Source organism: Sus scrofa, chromosome 6 (genome assembly GCF_054392235.1).
Source record: "Sus scrofa isolate SSC_HxYL_T2T_F1_AM1 chromosome 6, Sscrofa_HxYL_maternal_Yorkshire_Landrace_v2.0, whole genome shotgun sequence".
Classification (NCBI taxonomy): Eukaryota; Metazoa; Chordata; class Mammalia; order Artiodactyla; family Suidae; genus Sus; species Sus scrofa.
The window spans coordinates 15,666,483-15,687,359 of NC_139388.1; the positions used below are offsets into that span (position 1 = coordinate 15,666,483).

General features: G+C 42.6%; 1 long non-coding RNA gene across 11 annotated transcripts in view; it reads right to left on the minus strand.

Moving 5' to 3' along the window:
• The window catches only part of LOC102158108 (uncharacterized), a 46,816-nt gene that overhangs the window by 13,688 nt on the left and 12,251 nt on the right, over positions 1-20,877 (minus strand). For 5 of the 11 annotated variants that reach the window (XR_014805550.1, XR_014805549.1, XR_014805556.1 and 2 more), the window contains 4 exons: positions 15,172-15,279; positions 5,912-6,234; positions 4,278-4,591; positions 2,797-3,064 (listed from right to left, as the gene is read on the minus strand). This is a non-coding gene — a long non-coding RNA (uncharacterized LOC102158108). Of the gene's footprint in view, positions 1-2,796; positions 3,065-4,277; positions 4,592-5,911; positions 6,235-9,085; positions 9,355-15,171; positions 15,280-20,574; positions 20,768-20,877 lie in introns of those variants that run through there. The other 6 variants (XR_014805552.1, XR_014805551.1, XR_014805555.1 and 3 more) reach the window with 4 other exon arrangements.

The following is a 20,877-nucleotide window of genomic DNA, read 5'->3' on the forward strand; positions in this document are numbered from 1 at the left end:
GCTCTGATTCGACCCCTAGCCTGGGAACCTCCATACGCCGCGGGAGCAGCCCAAAAAATGGCAAAAAATAAAAATTAAAAAAAATTTTTAAAAAAGCATTAGGTATTTATCCTTGTGGCACAGCAGAAACAAATCTGCCTGGTATCCATGAGGACGAGGTTTTGATCCCTGGCCTCAATCAGTGGGTTAAGGATCCAGTGTTGCCATGAGCTGTGGTGTAGGTTGTAGACGCAGCTTGGATCCCATGTTGCTGTGGCTCTGGTGTAGGCCGGTAGCTGTATCTCTGTTGACCCCTAGCCTGGGAACTTCCATGTGTGGTGGGTGGGGCCTTGAAAAAGCAAAAAAAGAAAAAGACATTATGAGAACAAACAATTTTTTGGAATTAAAATATTCCAAAAATGGCTTGCAAACTGAACAGTTTTGAAATTGAATTTCTCAGAAACTAGAAGGAAAAAATGAAAAATAAAACCAAAGATGTAAGCAAGTCAGAGGATCAGGTCATGAGTTCCAACATCAATTGCCAAGAAAAATCAGGAAGAAAAAAAAAATAGAGAAATTAAAAAAAACCCTCTCAGAACTTAAGGACCCATTTCCAGATCAAAGGACTCACCATGAATTCCTCTTATAACTTTGAGGACAAAGAGACAATTCTAAAAACCTTTAGGAGCAAGGGCATCATCACACTTCTTTATGGCAATATGAGAAGCTAGAAGACAGAGGAGCTATACTTTTTAAAACTCTGAGGGATAATTGTATCCCGACAGATGAGCAATCAAATGCGATGGGAAAAAAAAAAGTTGGGCATATAAGGCTTCAAAAAATGTTACTTCTTGAAGTTCCCGTCATGGCTCAGTGGTTAACAAATCTGCCTGGTATTCATGAGGACGAAAGTTCGATCCTGGGCCTCACTCAGTGGGTTAAGGATCCAGCATTGCCACGAGCTGTGGTGTAGGTCGCAGACGTGGCTGCTGTGGCTGTGGTGTAGGCTGGCGACTACAGCCCCGATTCGACCCCTAGCCTCAGAACCTCCATAGGCCGCAGGTGCGGCCCCCAAAAAACAACCAACTTAACTTTCTGGAAATGCACAAGAGAAGTGTTAGAGGATATGCTCCAGCAAAGTGGGAGAGTCAACCAAGAGAGGAAGACAGGGACTGAGAAGGAAGGTGATCCAGGAGAGGAGACGGGAGACAGTCGAGGGAGCGTCCAGGCTAAGAGCCCCCGAGGAGGCCTCGAGATGTATTTTCCACACCAAAACAATGAAGGGCCTCCAGAGAAAGTCTCTTAACAAGATAAAGTGATAGATTACTTGATAGTTTTGAACAGAATGAGATTTTTACTTCTAGGAAGAGTCTGGAGGTCAATGACACATGCATGTAAAACCCAGCAAATGAAAACAAAATTGTCAGTTCTAGGGCAAACAAGAAGTGGAAGAAAGGAAATTTAATTGTAATACATGCCTCATCTTTGAGAACATTTATATAATCACAGTAATGAAACTTATTAATCACTGATTATATTACTATGTTGGGAGAATGAGCATTACTACATTGGGGGAATATTTTCATATGTTTCTATGTTGGGATATATGTGGGTTTAAGAAATGTGAATTCTCTACCTACATCAAATGCTTTCACTGATAGGTGGAATCTGAAAAAAGGACAGACTGAACTTCTTTGCAGAACAGATGCTGACTCACAGACTTTGAAAAACTTATGGTCTCTGGAGGAGACAGTTGGGGGGTGGGGGGATGTGCCTGGGCTGTGGGATGGAAATCCTGTGAAATCCGATTGTTATGATCATTGTACAACTACAGATGTGATAAATTCATCTGAGTAATAAAAAAAAATCTGAATTCTCATAAAAAGAGATATCAAAAACTGAAGATTCATGAAATAGCTAATAAGCACGTTAGTAATTTTTTTTTGTGGTTTTTTTTTTTGGCTATGCCTGTAGCTGCAGACGTTCCTGTGCCAGGGATTGAAATCATACCGCAGCTCCAACCAGAGCCACAGCAGTGCCGATGCCAGAGCCTTAGCCCACTGAGCCATGAGGGAACTCCTTTTATGTTTTTTTCCCTCTAGTTCGTTTACAGTGTCAGTTTCAAGTGTACAGCAAAATGACTCAGTTACACATATATGTTCTTTTTCAGATTCTTTTCCATTGTAAGTTGTTAAAAATATTGAGTACAGTTCTTTGTGCTATAAATTAGGTCCTTATTGTTTATCTATTTCATATATAATAGTGTGTTTATGTTACTTCAAAGGTAATTTATCTCAGAGTTCCCCTTGTGGCTCATCAGAAACGAATCTGACTAGCATCCATGAGTACACAGGTTGGAACCCTGGCCTCGTTCGGTGGGTTAAAGATCTGGGGTTGCCGTGAGCTGTGGTGTAGGTTGCAGATGCGGCTCGGATCTGGTAGGCCGGCAGCTGTAGTTGCGATTTGACCCCTAGGCTTGGGAACGTCCATATGCTGTAGGGGCGGCCCTAAAAAGCAAGAAAAAAATTTTAAAAATAAAAACAACCCTAATTTACTTCCCCCACAACCTGAAACATGTTCATTTTTAAACTCCACAGAATCAGTTAAACACACCTGCCTCTGGAGAGCAGTAATGAAGCGGACACGAAGGGAGGACTGCTAGTAGTTCCTGCCTTGAACTATTTCGCTTTTAAAATTATGTGTAATGACTTTAATTTAAATAATGTCATTTAATGGCGTAAGATAGAGAAAGAAATAGGGTCTTCTCCTGAGACACGCAGGTCACAGAGGGCAGAGAAAGGAGGCCTTCGTACCCACCTTGCTGGACTCCAAAGTCAGGGTCTCTCCACAGAACAGGTTCACGCTGGAAAGCGAGGACCGCAAATTCCGCAAAGAGGCTTTCGGTGCAGCGGTCTAGCCAGCGGCTCTGCTCACGCGGCTGCGGAACTCGGGGAAGGGGGAAAAGGCCTCGGCCTCCCGCCGCCGCTCACACAGCACGTGAGAAGCTGCGTTTCCCCATCTCGTCCGCCTGCAAAGTAGGATTTCTAACGTCCCACCTTTCACTCGTGTTAACACGAATGTAAGACTACAAAAAAAAAAAAAAATTAACGTTTTCACAATAGTATTCACACCAAAGATAAATGTTCAATAAAACGCGTCTGGCATTTAAGGTCTGAAGCGGAATTAATTTCATACGCAATGTCAACTACTTGTATCTGAAGTGTTCAATGCTGCGCTTCGCCAACAGCTATTCAGGTGCAAGGAGCTAAAATGCCTCTGTCGGTTCTGAGTAATTTCTTGCTGTGAATATCAATGAAGAGAAAATCATTTTCACCTGGGATTTTTCACACATAATGACAGAGGCGCTCAGGATTCACGGCAGTACCACTCTCTCTGGCAACCGATTTTGGCATTTGAACTTTGGACTGATCATGGCTCCTGAAGGTCAGTGTTGCCTCTTCAATTTGAATACAGTTTGCTCAAGCTAGAGTTTGAGTTCAACCGCAGCTAGAATTGAAACTACTTTGTTTTTCCAGATGAGAAAACGAAGATTTGGCAGAGTTGCAAACCAAAACATACTTGTAGTTTGAAGTTGAACAGGGAATTTTTAAAGATACATTTCCTTAAAAATCTAAAAAGTGTCTACAGGAGTTCTCGTCATGGTGCAGCGGAAACGAATCTGACTAGGAACCATGAGGTTTGGGTTCGATCCCTGGCCCTGATCAGTGGGTTAAGGATCCGGTGTTGCCGTGAGCTGTGGTGTAGGTCGCAGATGTAGCTCGGATCTGGCGTTGCTGTGGCTGGCGTTGTAGTGCAGGCTGGCAGCTACAGCTCTGATTGGACCCCTAGCCTGGGAACCTCCATATGCCGTGGGTGCAGGCCTAGAATGACAAAAAATAAAAAAAAATAGAAACTGTATACAAGTGTCACAGACAGTATAGTAGCTGTCAAAACTACTTAAAGGGGTTCTTATTATTTTTTTGTGTGTTCTCTTAGGGCCACACTTGTGCCATATGGAAGTTCCCAGGCTAGGAATTGAATCAGAGCTGTAGCGGTGGGCCTACGCCACAGCCACAGCCACATGGGATCTGAGCCGTGTCTGTGACCTACACTACAGCTCACAGCAACACCGGATCCTTAACCCACTGAGGAGGCCAGGGATTGAACCTACAACCTCATGGATACTCGTCAGGATCGTTACCCCTGAGCCACAATGGGAACTCCAGGTCCCTAATCCCCAGTTGTCCTAAAAATGAACTTAAGCAAACATCTTCGTCCTCCGGCTCAGGTTCACTCACCTGACTGCAGGACTGGAGTTTCTTCCAAGTCTCACAGCGTATCCTCCTCCTGAGTAAGTGGTAAATTCCCCTTGATGGGATGGCCACCCACGATCTCTGGATTCTGATCATGCCAAATGCAGCCTGTTTTTGTGTTGTTTGCATCAGGGGGCCCCGAGGTAACCCCATGGTTCTCTGCATCATCCTGATCTTGGTGAGACGCTTCACTTGTTCTTGGAGAGACACTGTAGTTAGAAGGAGTGGGGCACCAGGAATGCAAATCTGACGAAGCAGAACATTGCCCAGAAGAAAGGAGTTCCCATCAGTAATAAACCCTAATGAGAGAGTACAGGAAAACATTTTAAAAATTGCTTTATTAAGTTAGGAACAAAGCAGGCATATTTTCACCACTACTTAAAAAAAAATTTTGGAGTTGCTAGCTAATACAATCAGATAAGCAAAATAAATGATACAGACATTTTTTAAAAGATAAGAAACTGGAGTTTCCTTGTGGCTCAGCAGTAATGAACCTGACTAGTATCCATGAGGATTCAGGTTCAACCCCTGGCATTGCTCAGTGGACTAAGGTGGGATGGACTGGGAGTCTGGGGTTAGTAGATGGAAACGATTACATCTGGAGTGGATACGCAATGAGGTCCTGCGGTAGAGCGACTCTATCTCGTCACGTGCGATGAAACATGATGGAGGATAATGTGAGAAGAAGAATGTATACAGATTATGTGTGACTGGGTCTCTTTGCTGTATATACCAGAAATTGACAGAATAATGTAAATCAAATATAATAGAAAAAATAAAAACCTAAAAAAAAAAGGATCCATCATTGATGCAAGCTGTGGCTTACATCTGGCGTTGTGGCACAGGCCGATAGGTGCAATTCCGATTCAACCCCTAGCCTGGGAACTTCCATATGCCGCAGGTGCAGCCCCTAAAAAGAAAACAAAAAGGAATGAAAAAAAGAAAGGAAGGCAAGGTAAAGACATTCTCAGAGAAACTAAAGATGGGGGAGTTCATCCCTGCTGGATCTGCCTCCCCAGGGATGCTAAAGGGGATTCTTCCGGTTGAAAGGGAAGGATGCTATGTAACAACCTGAAAATATGTCAAAGCATAGAATTCACCGGTCAGGGTAAATACTTCGTCAAATTCAAATACTGTATGGTGGGGTGTAAACTGCTTTTATTTCTAATATCAAAGTTTAAAGACAATAGTATTAAAATAATCTTCACTACAATAATTCGTTAATGAATACATAATATTAAAAAGAAGTGAAGTGTGACATCAGTAGCATAAAATGGGGAGGAGAAGTAAAGTTAGTTTTGTAGGTAAAGTTAGTTTTGTAGTAAAGTTAGTTTTGTAGTAAAGTTAGTTTTGTAGTAAAGTTAGTTTTGTAGTAAAGTTAGTTTTGTTAGTTTTGTAGTTTTGTAGGACTGAAGGTATCAGGTTGTTACTGGCTTCAAGTACCCTGTAATAACTCTAAGATGCTTTATGTCGACCCTATGGTAACTGCCTAACAGAATCTGTAGTAGATACATAAAAGAAAGGGAATTAAATCACTACAAAATTAATCACACAGGAAGACAGGATAACAAAGAAACGACAAATGAGAAAACAACAAATTGGCAAGATGAAATTCTTACCTATTATGGAGTTCCTACTGTGGCTCAGTGGGTTAAGAACCTGACTAGTATCCAGTGAGGATGCAGGTTCAATCCCTGCTTTTTCTCAGTGGGTTAAGGATCTGGCTGAGCCCTACAGAACCAAATGGACCCAGCAGACGTGCAACACATTCCCTTCGGCAGCACCGAATACACATTCTCCTCCACTGCACATGGACCGTTCTCCAGGATGGATCGTATGTTGCACCACAAAGCAAGTCCGAACAAACTGAAGACCGAAATCACATCATGCATCTTTTCTGACCACAACAGTTTCAACCTAGAGATCAGCTGCGGGAAGAGAGCTGGAAAAGTCACAAGTACATGGAAATTAAACAACATACTCCTGAACAATCAGTGGGTCGAAGAGAAATAAAAAGGGAAATCATAAAGTATCTTGAGACAAATGAAAATGGGAAGTACGAACATCATACCAAACTTAGGAGATGCAGCAAAAGAGGGAAGTTTACTGCAATAAACGTTTACATTCAGAAAAGATAATCTGAATTATACAACCGAGCTTTACTTCTCAAGGAACTTATCAAGAACTGAGCCCAAAGTTATAAGGAGGAATGAAATAAAGATTAGAGTCGAATGAAGGACTAGGAGGACAAGAGTTGGTTTTCTTGAAAAACCAAAGTGACAAGTCTTTAGCTAGACTAACCAAGAAAAAAAAAGAGGACTCAAAATTTTAACCGAAAGAGGAGAGATTACAACTGGTATCACAGAAATACAAAGGCTCATAAGAGCCTACTATGAACAATTACATGCCAAGAAACTGGGTAACCTAGAAGAAACGGATAAATTCCTAAAAACCCAGCAACCTCTCAAGACTGAACAGACTAAGTAAGGAGACGGAAGCAGTGATCAACAACCTCCCAACAAAGAAAAGCCCAGGACTGCAGCGTTTCATCAGTCAATTCTATCAAAGATTTAAATCCTTCTCAAACTCCTCCCAAAAATTAAACAGGAGGGAATACTTCAAAACTCATTTTATGTGGCATTACTCTCATACCAAAGCCAGACAAGGACACTACAAGAAGAAAAAATTAGAGATCAGTATCCCTGATGAACAGAGACACAACAATCCTCAACAAAATACTAATAAACTGGGAGTTGTCATCATGGTGCGGCAGAAACGAATCCCACTAGGAACCATGGGCTTGTGGGTTCGATCCCTGGCCTTGCTCAATGAGTTAAGGATCTGGCGTTGGCGTGTAGGTCGCAGACGTGGCTCAGATCCGGCGTTGCTGTGGCTGTGGTGTAAGCCGGCAGCTGTAGCTCTGATGCAACCCCTAGCCTGGGAACTTCCATATGCTGTGGGTGCGGCCCTAAAAAAAAAATACTAGCAAACCGAAACTCGACAGCACATTAAAAGGGTCATACATTACAACCAAGTGGGATTTATCTCTGGGATGCAAGGCTGATTCCAAATACAGAAGTCCAGAATTCCCATTGTGGCTCAGCAGGCACAAATTGGATTAGTATCCATGAGGACACAGGTTCAATCCCTGGACTCGCTCAGTGGGTTAAGGATCTGGCGTTGCAGTGAGCTGTGAACTGTGCAGGTCACAGATGTCGCTTGGATCCCGCATTGCCAGTGGCTACATGTCCAATTTGACCCCTAGCTTGGGAACCGCCATATACCACAGATGCGGCCCTAAAAAGACAAAGACCAAAAAAAAAAAAAAAAAAAAAAAAACCAAACCAAACAAACACCTGGAGTTCCTGTCATGGCTCAGTGGTTAATGAATCCACCTAGGAACCATGAGGTTGCAGGTCCAATCCCTGGCCTTGCTCAGTGGGTTAAGGATCTGGTGTTGCCATGAGCTGTGGTGTGGGTCGAAGATGCGGTTCAGATCCTGAGTTGCTGAGGCTTTGGCATAGGCTGGTGGCTACAGCTCTGATTAGATCCCTAGCCTGGGAACCTCCATATGCCATGGGTGTGGCCCTAGAAAAGGCAAAAAGATAAAACAAACAAAAAACACCAAACAGAAGTCAATGAACATGATGCTCCATATTAACAGAATGAAAGATTAAAATCATATGACGATCTCAATAGATGCAAAAAGAGTATTTGACAAAATTCAACATCCTTTCCTGATAAAAACAAATTAGGGAAGAAGAAATATACCTCAACATGATAAAGGCCATATATGTCAAGCTCACAGCTAACATCACCTTTGAATGCGAAAAGCTAAGAACTTTTCCTCTAAGATAGGCAACAAGGCAAGGATGCTTACTCTTGCCATGTCTATTCAACATAGTCCTGGAAGTCCTAACCAGGGAAGTTAGGCAAGAAAAATGAACAGGGGGTTCCCTTGCGGTGCAGTGGGTTAAGGACCTGGTATCACTGCAGTGGCTTGGGATGCTGCTGTAGCACGGTTTCAATCCCTGGTCTGGGAATTTCCACATGCTGTGGGTGAGGCCAAAAATAAATAAGAAAAAGGAGTAAAAGGCATCCAAATAGGGAAGGAGGAAGTAAAACTGCCTCTGTTTATAGATAATGTGATCTTATACATAAAAATCCTTCAGGACTCCACCCAAAAACAGTTGCTAAAACAAATTTAGTAAAGTTACAAAAATCAAAATCAATATATAAAAGTCAGTTGCATTCTGTTATACTAACAATGAACTACCTGAACAAGAAGTTAAGAAAACAATCTTATTTAGGATAGCATCAAAAAGATTAATACACTTCAAAATAATTTTAACTGATAGCCAAAAAAATAATAATAATTTTAACTGAGGTGAAAAATCTGTCTGATGAAAATCTATAAAACACTGATGAAAAATAAAGACGACGCAAGTGGGAAGATGTCCCACACTCATGGATTGGAAGAGTTAATATAATTAAAATGTCCATAGTACACAAAGGGATCTCACAGATTCAAAGCAATCTCCATCAAAATTCCAATGACATTTTTCACAGCCATAGAGAAAACAATCCTAAAATTTGGGTGGAACCACAAAAATTCCCTGAATAGCCAAAGTAATCGTGTTAAAGCAGAACAAAGCTAGAAGCATAACACTCCCTGATTTCAAACTATATTATGAATGTGTAGAAATCAAAATAGCATGGTATTGGGGTAAAAATAGATATATATAAATGGAACTGAATAAATGGAACTGAACAGAACCCAGAATTAAACCCACCTTATTTGGTAACTAATCTATAACAAGGATGGCAAGAATATACAAGGAGGGAGTTCCTGTTGTGGTTATGAAGCCAACTTGTATCCATGAGGACACAAGTTCAATCTCTGGCCTTGATCAGTGGGCTAAGGATCTGGCATTGCCATGAGCTGTGGTGTAGGTTATAGACTCTGCTTGGTTCTGGCATTGCTGTGGCTGTGTTGTAGGCTGGCAGCTGCAGGTCCGACTCTACTGCTAGCCTGGAACTTTTCTATGCCCCAGGTGCAGCCCTAAAAAGGAAAAAAAAAAAAAAAGCATGCACAATGGGGTTAGTCTCTTCAACAAATATTGCTGGGCAAATTGGATTTCTACATGCAAATGAATGCATTGGACCCCTTTTTTGAATGCTATATACAAAAAGTCGATCCAAATGGATATACAACTTAAACCTTAGACCTAAAACTATAAAAACCCCTACAAGAAAACAGAGAAGTTCCTTGATGCAGGTCTTGGCAATTTGGGGACAATTTTGACACTAAAATTACATGCAACAAAAGCCAAAACAAACAAGTGGGGCTACATCATACTAAAGTTTTTGCACAGCAAAGAAAGCAATCAACAAAATGAAAAGGCAATCTATGAAATGGGAGGAAATATTTACAAATTACATATCTGGTTAAGAGGTTAAAATCCAAAACCCATAAGGAATTCATACGACTGAATACAAAAAAAAAAAAACACCTCATAAAAATATGAGTAAATGACCTGGATATGCATTTCTCTAAAGATGACATATAAATGGCCAACAAGTATATGTAAAAATCACTAATCATCAGGAGTTCCCATCGTGGCTCAGTGGTTAACAAATCCGACTGGGAACCATGAGGTTGCGGGTTTGGTCCCTGCCCTTGCTCAGTGGGTTGAGGATCTGGCATTGGCGTGAGCTGTGGTGTAGGTTGCAGACGAGGCTTGGATCCTGCGTTGCTGTGGCTCTGGCGTAGGCTGGTGGCTACAGCTCCGATTCGACCCCTAGCCTGGGAACCTCCATATGCCACGGGAGCAGCCCTAGAAAAAGACCAAAAAAAAAAAAAAATCACTAATCATCAGAGAAATACAAATCAAAACAGCAACGTGGTATCAGCTCACATCTGTTAGGATGGCTGCTATAAAACCGCCAAGAAACACAAGCATTGGTGAGGGCTGAAGGAGCCAACTCTGGGTAGTAACATAGACTGGTACAGCCATTGTGGGAAACAGCATGGAGGGAGTTCCCTGATGGTCTCATGGTTAGGATTTGGAGCTTTTACTGTTGTGTCCTGGGATCAGTCCCTGGTTGGGGAACTGAGATCATGCAAGCTGAGTAGTATAGCCAAAATAAAAAAATAAAAGTCTCACTAAACAAACAAACAAACAAACCCAAAAAACCAGCATAGAGTTTCCTCAAAAAAAAAAAAAAAAAAATAGATCTACTAGGGAGTTCCCGTCGTGGCTCAATGGAAATGAATCTGACTAGTGACCATAAGGATGTGGGTTCGATCTCTGGTCTCACTCAGTGGGTTAAGGATCCAGTGTGGCCATGAGCTGTGGCATAGGCTGGCAGCTGTAGCTCTGATTTGACCCCTAGCCTGGGAACTTCCACATGCTGTGGATGCAGCCCTGGCTTTGTCACCTCCTACGGGCTGAGGCAAGTCACCCAATTAATCCAGCTTTCTCATCTTTCCAAAACGAAGTCTAGACTGAAGGCTCTCTAGCCGAAGGATCTATTCCAGCTCCAAATGACATGGTACAACCGCCAAGATCACTAACAACAACAGAGTGGGTGTTCTGAATCAGCAAAGAGCCTGCGAGGGTGCGGGTGGAACTTACAACTGGCAGCCCAGCAGTGAAGAGGTGCCATTTCAGCAGCTCTGTTCCTGTGTTAGGCCTATGCCAGAGCCAGAAAAATCTCCTTCAACAGGAGAAGCCTGTGGTTAAGGGATAGGCTTTATCCATTCTGATTATTTTCCAATATATATATTTTTAATACAAAAGAGTAGCTCTTTACCAAGACTTTTCAGTACTACATGTTACATTTATATCCAGAGTGTTTTTTTTTTTTTTTGGTGAAAAATATATCTAGGTCCTACTTATATATATCAGAAAGACCTAACTTTTTTTTCTTTTTCTTTTGGTCTTTTTAGAGCCATACCCATGGCACATTGCAAGTTCCCAGGCTGGGGGTCAAATCAGAGCCAGCTGCTGGCCTACGCCACAGCCATAGCAACTCAGGGTCCGAGCCTTGTCTGTGACCTCTACCACAGCTCATGGCAATACCAGATCCTTAACCCACTGAGAAAGGCCAGGGATCAAACCCACATCTTCATGGATACTAGTCATATGCGTTACTGCTAAGCCATGATGAGAACTCCATTTTTAATGTTTCTAAACTACAATGTAGCCCTTCTGATCTTGTACTAAGACTTACTGAGCTATCTCTGGGCACTATCTAAATCTAAGATCAGAAATAAAATTCAAATATTACATTGCATATATACTCACGATATAAAGTTTGAAATAGGCATGACCCATTGATTTAATTGATACTTTCAGGACATTACATCCCAAAATCCCACTTTTCAAGAGTGCTTGGAACATTCTCAAAGATCGACCACAAACTGGGGCACAAAACTAACCTCAACAAATTTCAGAGTATAGAAATTATTTCAAGCATCTTCTCCGACCACAATGGCATGAAACTAGACATCAACCACAGGAAAAGAAATACCAAAATCGGACTACCTGGAGACTAAACAACATGCTACTAAAAAACCAATGGGTCAAGGAAGGAATCAAAAGAGAAATTAAAGATACCTCAAGAAAGAAAAAGAAAACAAATTACCTCAAGAACAATGACAATGAAAATACAACCATTCAAAATCTATGGGATTGGAGTTTCTGTTGTGGCTCAGCAGTAATAAACACAACTGATGTCCATGAGGATGTGGGTTTGACCCCTGGCCTCCATCAGGGGGTTTAGGGTCCAGCACTGTTGTGAGCTGCGGTGTAAGTCAGAGACATGGCTTGGATCCTGTGCTGCTGTGCCTGTGGCGAAGGCTGGCAGCTACAGCTCTGATTCAACCACTAGCCTGGGAACTTCCATGTGCCACAGGTGTGGCCCTAAGCAAACAAACAAAACTATGGGATGCCGCAAAAGTAGTTTGTTTTTTTTTTTTTTCCCTTTTCTAGGGCCGCTTCCCACGGCATGTGGAGGTTCCCAGGCTAGGGGTCGAATTGGAGCTGTAGCCACTGGCCTACGCCAGAGTCACAGCAACACGGGATCCAAGCCACGTCTGCGATATACACCACAGCTCACGGCGGCAACGCCAGATCCTTAACCCACTGAGCAAGGCCAGGGATCGAACATGCAACCCCATGGTTCCTAGTCAGATTCGTTAACCACTGCACCACGACGGGAACTCCAAAAGTAGCTCTTAGAGGGAAGTTCATAGCAATACAGGCCTCCCTCAAAAAAAGAGGAAAAAGCTCAAATCAACAATTTAACCTATCACATAAAAGAATTAGAAAAAGAATAAAACCTAAAGTCAGCAGAAGGAAGGAATTCATAAAGATCAGAGAGGCAATCAATAAAATACAAATTAAAAAAACAATAGAAAAATAAATCAATAAAACCAAGAGCTTGTTCTCTGAAAGGGTAAACAAAATTAACAACCTCTGGCCAGACACACCAAGAAGAGAGAAAGAACTCAAACAAAATAAGAAATAAAAAAGGAGAGGAGTTCCTGTTATGGCTCAGTGGTAATGAACCTGACTAGTATCCATGAGGACTTGGGTTCTATCCCTGGCCTCGCTCAGGATTAAGGATCCGGCATTGCCATGAGCTGTGGTTCTAGGTCTCAGACTTGGCTCAGATCTAATGTTGCTGTGACTATGGTGTAGGCTAGCAACTGCAGCTCTGATTCGACCCCTAGCCTGGGAACCTCCATATGCCACAGGTGCAGCCCTAAAGAGACAAAATATGAAAAAAAAAACAAAAAAGAAAAAAAAAAAAACAAGAAAGAAATGAAAAAGGAGAACTCTCAACAGATGCTGCAGAAATACAAAAAACCATAAGCAAATACTATGAACAATTATGTGCGAATGAATTGGACAACCTAGAAGAAATGTACAACTTCCTAGAGACATACAGCCTGTCAAAACTGAATCAAGAAGAAATACATCAACTCAACAGACTGAATGCTAGAAATGAAATTAAGTATGTAATAAAAACACCCTACCAACAAAAGTCCAGGACCAGATGTTTTCACAGGCAAATTCTACCAAATGTACAAAGAAGAACCTATACCCATCTGACATTTTTTGTTTTGAATTGGAGTGGGATTTTTTTTGAATTGGGTTGAAATGGAGCTGCAGCTGCCTGTCTACACCACAGCTCATGGCAACATGGGATCCTTAACCCACTGAGCCAAGGATTGAACCCACTTCCTCATGGATACTAGTTGGGCTTATTACCACTGAGCCACAACAGGAACTTCCAATATACTCATCCTTCTTAAACTTTCCCAAAAGTTTCTTTTTGTCCTTTTCCCATTTCTTGGGCCGCTCCTGTGGCATATGGAGGTTCCCAGGCTAGGAGTCGAATCGGAGCTGTAGCCGCCAGCCTATGCCAGAGCCACAGCAACGCGGGATCTGAGCCGCATCTGCGACCTACACCACAGCTCACTGCAATGCCGGATCATTAACCCACTGAGCAAGGGCAGGGATCGAACCCGCAACCTCATGGTTCCTAGTCGGATTCATTAACCACTGCGCCACGACGGGAACTCCTCCCAAAAGTTTGAAGAAGGAATAATCCCAAAGACATTCTATGAAGCCACCATCACCCTAATACCAAAATTTGACAAAGATTCTACCAAAAAAGAAAACTACAGGCCACTATCTTTGATGAATATAGACATAAAAATCTCAACAAAACTTTAGCCAATCAAATCCACTAACACATAAAAAAAAAAAATCATATAGTATGACCCAGTGGGTTTCATCCCCAGTTCACAAGGATGCTTCAACATATGCAAATGAATCAACATCATACACCACATTAACAAAAGCAAAGTCAAAAGCCACATGATCATCTCAATAAACACAGAAAAAGCATTTGACAAAATCCAACATCTATTCATGATAAAAGTGGGTACAGAGGGAACATACCTTAACATAAGCAAAGTCATTTACGACAAATGCACAGCCAATATAATACTCAACGGAGAGAAGGCAAAAGCCTTCCTGACAAAATGTGGAACAAGACAAGGATGCCCACTCCCACCACTTTTACTCAACACAGTATCAACATCAACACAACATCAACCTTATAAATGTTATCTTCTGTCTGTCTTTCAAGGTAATAGAAATAAAAACAAAAATAAAACCAATGGGATCCAATCAAACTGAAAAGCCTTGACACAACAGAGCAAACCATAAAAAAAAAAAAAAAAAAAGACATCCTACGGAATGGGAGAAAATAACTGTAAATGATGCAACTGACAAGGGATTAATCTCCAAAATACACGAACAACTCGTACAACTCAACATCAAAGAACCAAACAACCCAATTGGAAAAACAGGCAAAGACCTAAATAGATACTTCTCCAAAGAAGACATAAAGATGGCCGATGGGCACATGGAAAAATGCTCATCATCACTAGTTATTGGAAAAATGCACATCAAAACTACAAAGAAGGAGTTTCATTATGGTGCAGCAGAAATTAATCCACGAGGTGTGGGTTCAATCCCTGGTCTCGATCAGTGGGTTAAGGATCTGGCGTTGCCGTGACCTGTGGTGTAGGTCACAGACATGGCTCAGATCCCATGTTGCTGTGGCTATGGTGTAGGCCGTCGGCTACAGCTCTGATTAGACCCCAGCCTGGGAACCTCCATATGCCGCAGGAGCAGCCTTAGAAAAGGCACAAAGACAAAAAAAAAAAAAAAAAGTTCTTTAATAAAGCATCCACCAAAACTGATTTTTTTTGCACTTAAGTACTTTCCTATCCTTTTTAGTCAACTATATCCAGAGCACTCAACAAGACAGAGTAGAATTCTGGCAGGGGACTCACCAGGAGTGTCAAAGAGAGGAATATTCCAAGATGTGCACCATGAGGGTAAGAAAGTACTGACGAGATTGGCATAAGCAGGCTGGTGACACAGGGTTGAAAGATGAGTGGCTACAATAGGAAAAAGAAAGTCGGTTAAGTTGAAAAGTCTGGGATACAAGTATTTCTATTTTACTTGATTATTATTGGCTAAAAACAATGCAAAGTGTTGAATACAGTAAATCAAAGTGATCCTTTTCCACTGCTGATGCACCTGCCGACAAAGCCAGAATCCTGGAGCAGAACCATCACATCGTTAAGGTCCAACCCCTTGCTGACTCTACCAAGAGCCAAAACTTCTATGAAAATAAAGTTAGATCAATTACAAAGTCATCAGAATATAAACATTACTGCAGCTCTATCTGCCTCATAATTTTACCCGAAGGAGAAGCTCTTAATTAGTCAAGAGCATATTTATTTCTTTTTTCTTTTATTTTTTTTCCACACCTGAGGCATGTGGAAGTTCAGGTCAGGGATCGAACCCACACCACAGCAGTGACAACACAGGATCCTTAACCCACTGCACCACAAGAGAACTCCCAGAGCATATTTCTTTTTTTTTTTTTTTCCTTTTTGTTTTTTTAGGGCCACACCCTTCGCATATGAAGTTCCCAGGCTAGGGATCCAATTGGAGCTGTAGCTGCTGGCCTATACCCCATCCACAGTAATGCCAGATCCAAGCTACATCTGAGGTCTACACCACAGCTCATGGCAACACTGGATCCTTAACACACTGAGAGAGGCCAGGGATCAAACCTTCATCCTCAGAGATGCGAGTCCGATTCATTTCCACTGAGCCATGTTGGAAACTCCAGGTAGAGGGTACTTCTGATAGACTTTGAGAAAATGATCATTTACAACATTTGACCAGATCACCATTTTTGCTTTCATTTTCTTTTCCATATTTTCCAGTAAGAAAGCTGATCTGAGGGCACTATCAGGGTATGAATATGCCTATTTGCTGTGAATTTATTAAGTTGACTTCTTTCAAGGCATAAGCCTCTAGACTCGTTCAAAGTGACCTGGCTATAGCAAGCCTACTTTGCCCCCTCTCTTCTTCTACCATTCCTTCTGTTGTTCACTGGACTGAGCTGTGTGTTTAGCAGCAAAACTCGCTGCAGCTACCACTGTTCTGAGAGGTTCTCCTGACCAGATGCCATGTTTTTTTCCTACCAAATGAGCAGGATGGAGGATTGAAGAAAGAAACTGGATTCTTTTTTTTTTTGTTTTTTTTTTGTCTTTTGTCTTTTTGTTGTTGTTGTTGTTGTTGTTGCTATTTCTTGGGCTGCTCCCGCGGCATATGGCGGTTCCCAGGCTAGGGGTTGAATCGGAGCTGTAGCCACTGGCCTACGCCAGAGCCACAGCAACATGGGATCCGAGCCGCGTCTGCAACCTACACCACAGCTCATGGCAACGCTGGATCCTTAACCCACTGAGCAAGGGCAGGGACCGAACCCGCAACCTCCTGGTTCCTAGTCGGATTCATTAACCACTGCACCACGATGGGAACTCCAGAAACTGGATTCTGAGTCAAAGACTTGGGGTCCAGAGCTGGCTTGTCTTTACTAAAAGTATGTAGCCTTGAGCAAGTGACTTAACCTCTTTGTTTTCTCATCTGGAGAATGGGTGTACTAGTATCCAACAACATGCAAACTGAAGTTATGAACGTAGAATTCACTAAACCAGCACCTCAGATTCGGGTCATTAGGATGATCGCTCCCTGAGCAGAGGGAACTGACCCTGAACTTCAACTGCAGATCCAGTGAGGGCTTATGACCACTAAACAAGCCAAAAGGCTGCTCATCTTAGGGTGATCCAATTTCTTATTCGTAGACAAACATTGTTTTGGCACATCTTGCCTTAAAGATAGGGAAAAATAAACAAAAGGAAGCCTACTAATAGCACTTCAGAACCTGGGAATTGCCTCCAAAAGACTCAGAGGAAAATGTACACCTCTGAAAATTATGAACAGCAAAATCCAGGAAAACACTTCAGAAAGCCATCAAACGTCCTTAATTGAAACAGAAAGACTTAGAAGATAAACAAAGTGAAGCTAAAATGCACAAGAATGAGGTAGATTAAAAGAGAATTAATGGTATTTGAGGATTTTAAGAAAACCAAAAATGCTACAGAAAACTTAAAATCCATGTTGGAGGTAACACACAACAGGACTCGTGGAAAAGTCGTATCAGCGGTACGCAAGGTCAGTGTGAGGCGTTCTCTAGACAGGAAAAACATGGAGGGCAGAAACCATCGGATACTACAGGGATAACTGGTATTTCTTATGGACAAAATCAGAGCAAATGAACTAGAGGGGATAAACGTAGAATAAAACTTTCCTGAGCCAAGAAAAATGTATACATGTAACATCACATTCGAGGCAAAAATCAGAATCATGCTAAGAAAATTTCTTTACTACAAGGATTAAACAATTCTGACAGTAGAATTCATCCATGGCTACAGTCTGGTCCAAGACACTTTCATCAATCCTGGGCTCCCCCCCCCTTTCTTTTTTAATATGGTGGAATAGTAGGACTGGGGCTCAACTTCTCTCCTAAAAACAACAAAATTCACAACCAAATGCTGAGCAATCTTCAACCAAATGGACTGGAAACTTTCAAAAATATATTCTACTCTAGAAGACAAAGATGAGGCCACATCAAAAGGTAGCAGGGGTGATTACGTGATATAAGCAACCCCATACCTCCTAGGTGGGACGCCCCACAGACTGGAAAGTAACTGTATCACAGAGACTCACCTAACAGGAGTGAAAGTTCTGAGCCCCACATTAAAACCTAACATGTGGGGATCTGGCACTGGGAGAAAGAGCCCCTGGAGCATCTGGCATTGAAGGCCAGTGGGGCTTGTGCACAGGAGCTCCACGGGACTGGGGAAAACAGAGACCTCATTCTTAAAAGGCACACACGGACTTTCACATGCACTGGGTCCCAGGGCAAAGCAAGTCTCCATAGGAATCTGGGTCAGACCTGACTCAGTTCGTGGAGGTCCTCCTGGGAAAACAGGGGTGAATGTGGTTTGTTGTGGGGGAAGAACATTGGAAGCAAAGCTCTTGGGAATATTCAGCAGCATGCCTTTCTCTGGAGGTGGCCATTTTGGGAAAATCTGGCTCCACCCATAAGCACTGAGAAGCCCCTGGTCAAACAACAATCCAGGTGGGATCACAGCCCCACCCCTCAGTAAACTGGCAGCCCCAAGACCCCCCGCCCCCAGGCACACAGCTGCCTCTAATCTCACCCAGAGACAAAGCCCCACCCACCAGAGGGATAGGAATCAGCTCCCCAGACCAAAGGGCAGGCACCAGCCACTCCCATCAGAAAGCCTACAGCAAGCCTGCCCTGTATCAACTTCAGCCACAAGGGGGGCAGACGCCAGAAGTAAGAGGCTACAACTCTATTATCTGTAAAAAGATCACCACACCAAAAACCTGTAAAAATGAAAAGGCAGAATTATAACTCAGATGAGGGAGAAAGAAAAAAACCCAGAAAAACAGCTAAGTCATCAGAAGATTCTCAGCCTCCAGGGAAAAGACTTTAGACCATTGATGCTGAAGATGATGCAAGACATTGGAAATAAACTGGAGACAAAGATGGATAATTTATGGGAAACACTGAGCAAAGAGATAAAACATAAAACTTAAGCAGAGAGGAGTTCCCGTCGTGGCGCAGTGGTTAACGAATCCGACTAGGAACCATGAGGTTGCGGGTTTGGTCCCTGCCCTTGCTCAGTGGGTTAACGATCCGGCGTTGCCGTGAGCTGTGGTGTAGGTTGCAGACGCGGCTCGGATCCCGCGTTGCTGTGGCTCTGGCGTAGGCCGGTGGCTACAGCTCCGATTCAACCCCTAGCCTGGGAACCTCCATATGCCGCGGGAGCAGCCCAAGAAACAACAACAACAACAACAAAAAGACAAAAAGACCAAAAAAAAAAAAAAAAAAAAACTTAAGCAGAGATGGAAAATACAATAACTGAAATGAAAAATTCACTAGAAGCAGCTAACAGCAGAATATAGGAGGCAGAAGAACGAATAAACGAGGTGGAGGACAGATTAGGGGAAATACAGTTGGATGTGGAACAGAAAAGAGAAAAAACATTGGAAACAAATGAAGAGAGTCTCAGAGAACTCTGGGACAATGTTAAACGCACCAACATCTGTACTATAGGGGTGACAGAAGAAGGAGAGAGAAGGGGACAGAAAAAATATTTGAAGAGATAATAGCCAAAAACTTCCCTAACGTGGGAAAGGAACCACTCACTCAAATCTAGGGAGCACAACGAGTTACCATATAAAATAAACTCAAAGAGGAATGCCCCAAGACACGTATTAATCAAACTGACCAAAATTAAAGACAAACAGAAAATATTGAAAGCAGCTAGGGAAAAGAAACAAATAACATACAAGGGAACCCCAATAAGGTTATGGCAGATTTTTCAGCAGAAACTCTGCAGACCAGAAGGGAGTGGCATGATATGCTTAACGTGATGAAAAAACCTCCAACCAAGATGACTACCCAGCAGCTACAGCTCAGATTTCACACCTAGCATAGGAACCTCCATAGGCCACTGATGCAGCCCTAAAAAGATTAAATAAGTAATTTTAAAAAAAGGATACAATATGCTATTTGCCCAAGACAAACTGACTCACAGACATTTAAAAACCTTAAAAAGGGGCAGGTTGGGGCCAGGAGAGATGGGCTGTGGATTTGGGACAGAAACATAAAGTTAGGTTGTGATGATGGTTGTACAATTCAATTTAATATTCCCCGAGTTAAAAAAAAACAAATATTAAAAAAAAAGATGAAAATAGGCACCTTGGCAGATGAATCCATCAGAATAAACACATAGAAGTGAGACAGCAGCTTTATAAAGAAATAATGCTCTCTGTGGGGGGGGGGGATGGGGAGGGTCAGTAGTGGGAACTAAAACGTTTCAAATACCAAGAAAATAAGAGTTTGCTATTTAGGTACAAGCTTTCTGAGCAGAGGACTCAGTCGGGGCTACAATGAGATTGGTGCCAGGACATTTTCAGTTTTCAAAGTTCAGTAAGTCTTCATTTCCTGACACCCTTATAAACATACATACGTTTTAGGCTTTTTTTTGGGGGGGGTGTCTTTCGTTCTTTTTAGGGAGGCTAGGGGTCTAATCGGAGCTGTAGCCACTGGCCTAGCCCAGAGCCACAACAACGCCAGATCCGAGCTGTGTCTGCGACCTACACCACAGCTCAGTTGCCGGATTCTTAAGCCACTGAGTGAGGCCAGAGATCGAACCCGCAACTTCATGGTTCCTAGTCAGATTCATTAACCACTGAGCCATGATGGGAACTCCCAGATATACTCTCAATCCATTCTTTACCTAAAGCACAAGCACTCCACCAAAATGTTTAACTTAAATGATCCAAAAAAAACTGGTTAGAGTGTTGTTCAGACTCAAAGAACCAACCAGTAAGCAGTCAGAACGTCCAGATTACAAACCACAGAAGAGTTCGCACGCGCCCTAGCTGAGCGCTCTGCCCCTGGGCGACTCTCCGCCCAGACGCCGGGAGGTCGAATTTGCTGGCGGAAGAGGCGTGATCATCGCGCAAAGCGTCCAACCAGCTCCTAAGGGCAGAGCAGGGCCTTTTCCCGCCTCGGAGGAAGCCAGCCCCACCCTCCTGCC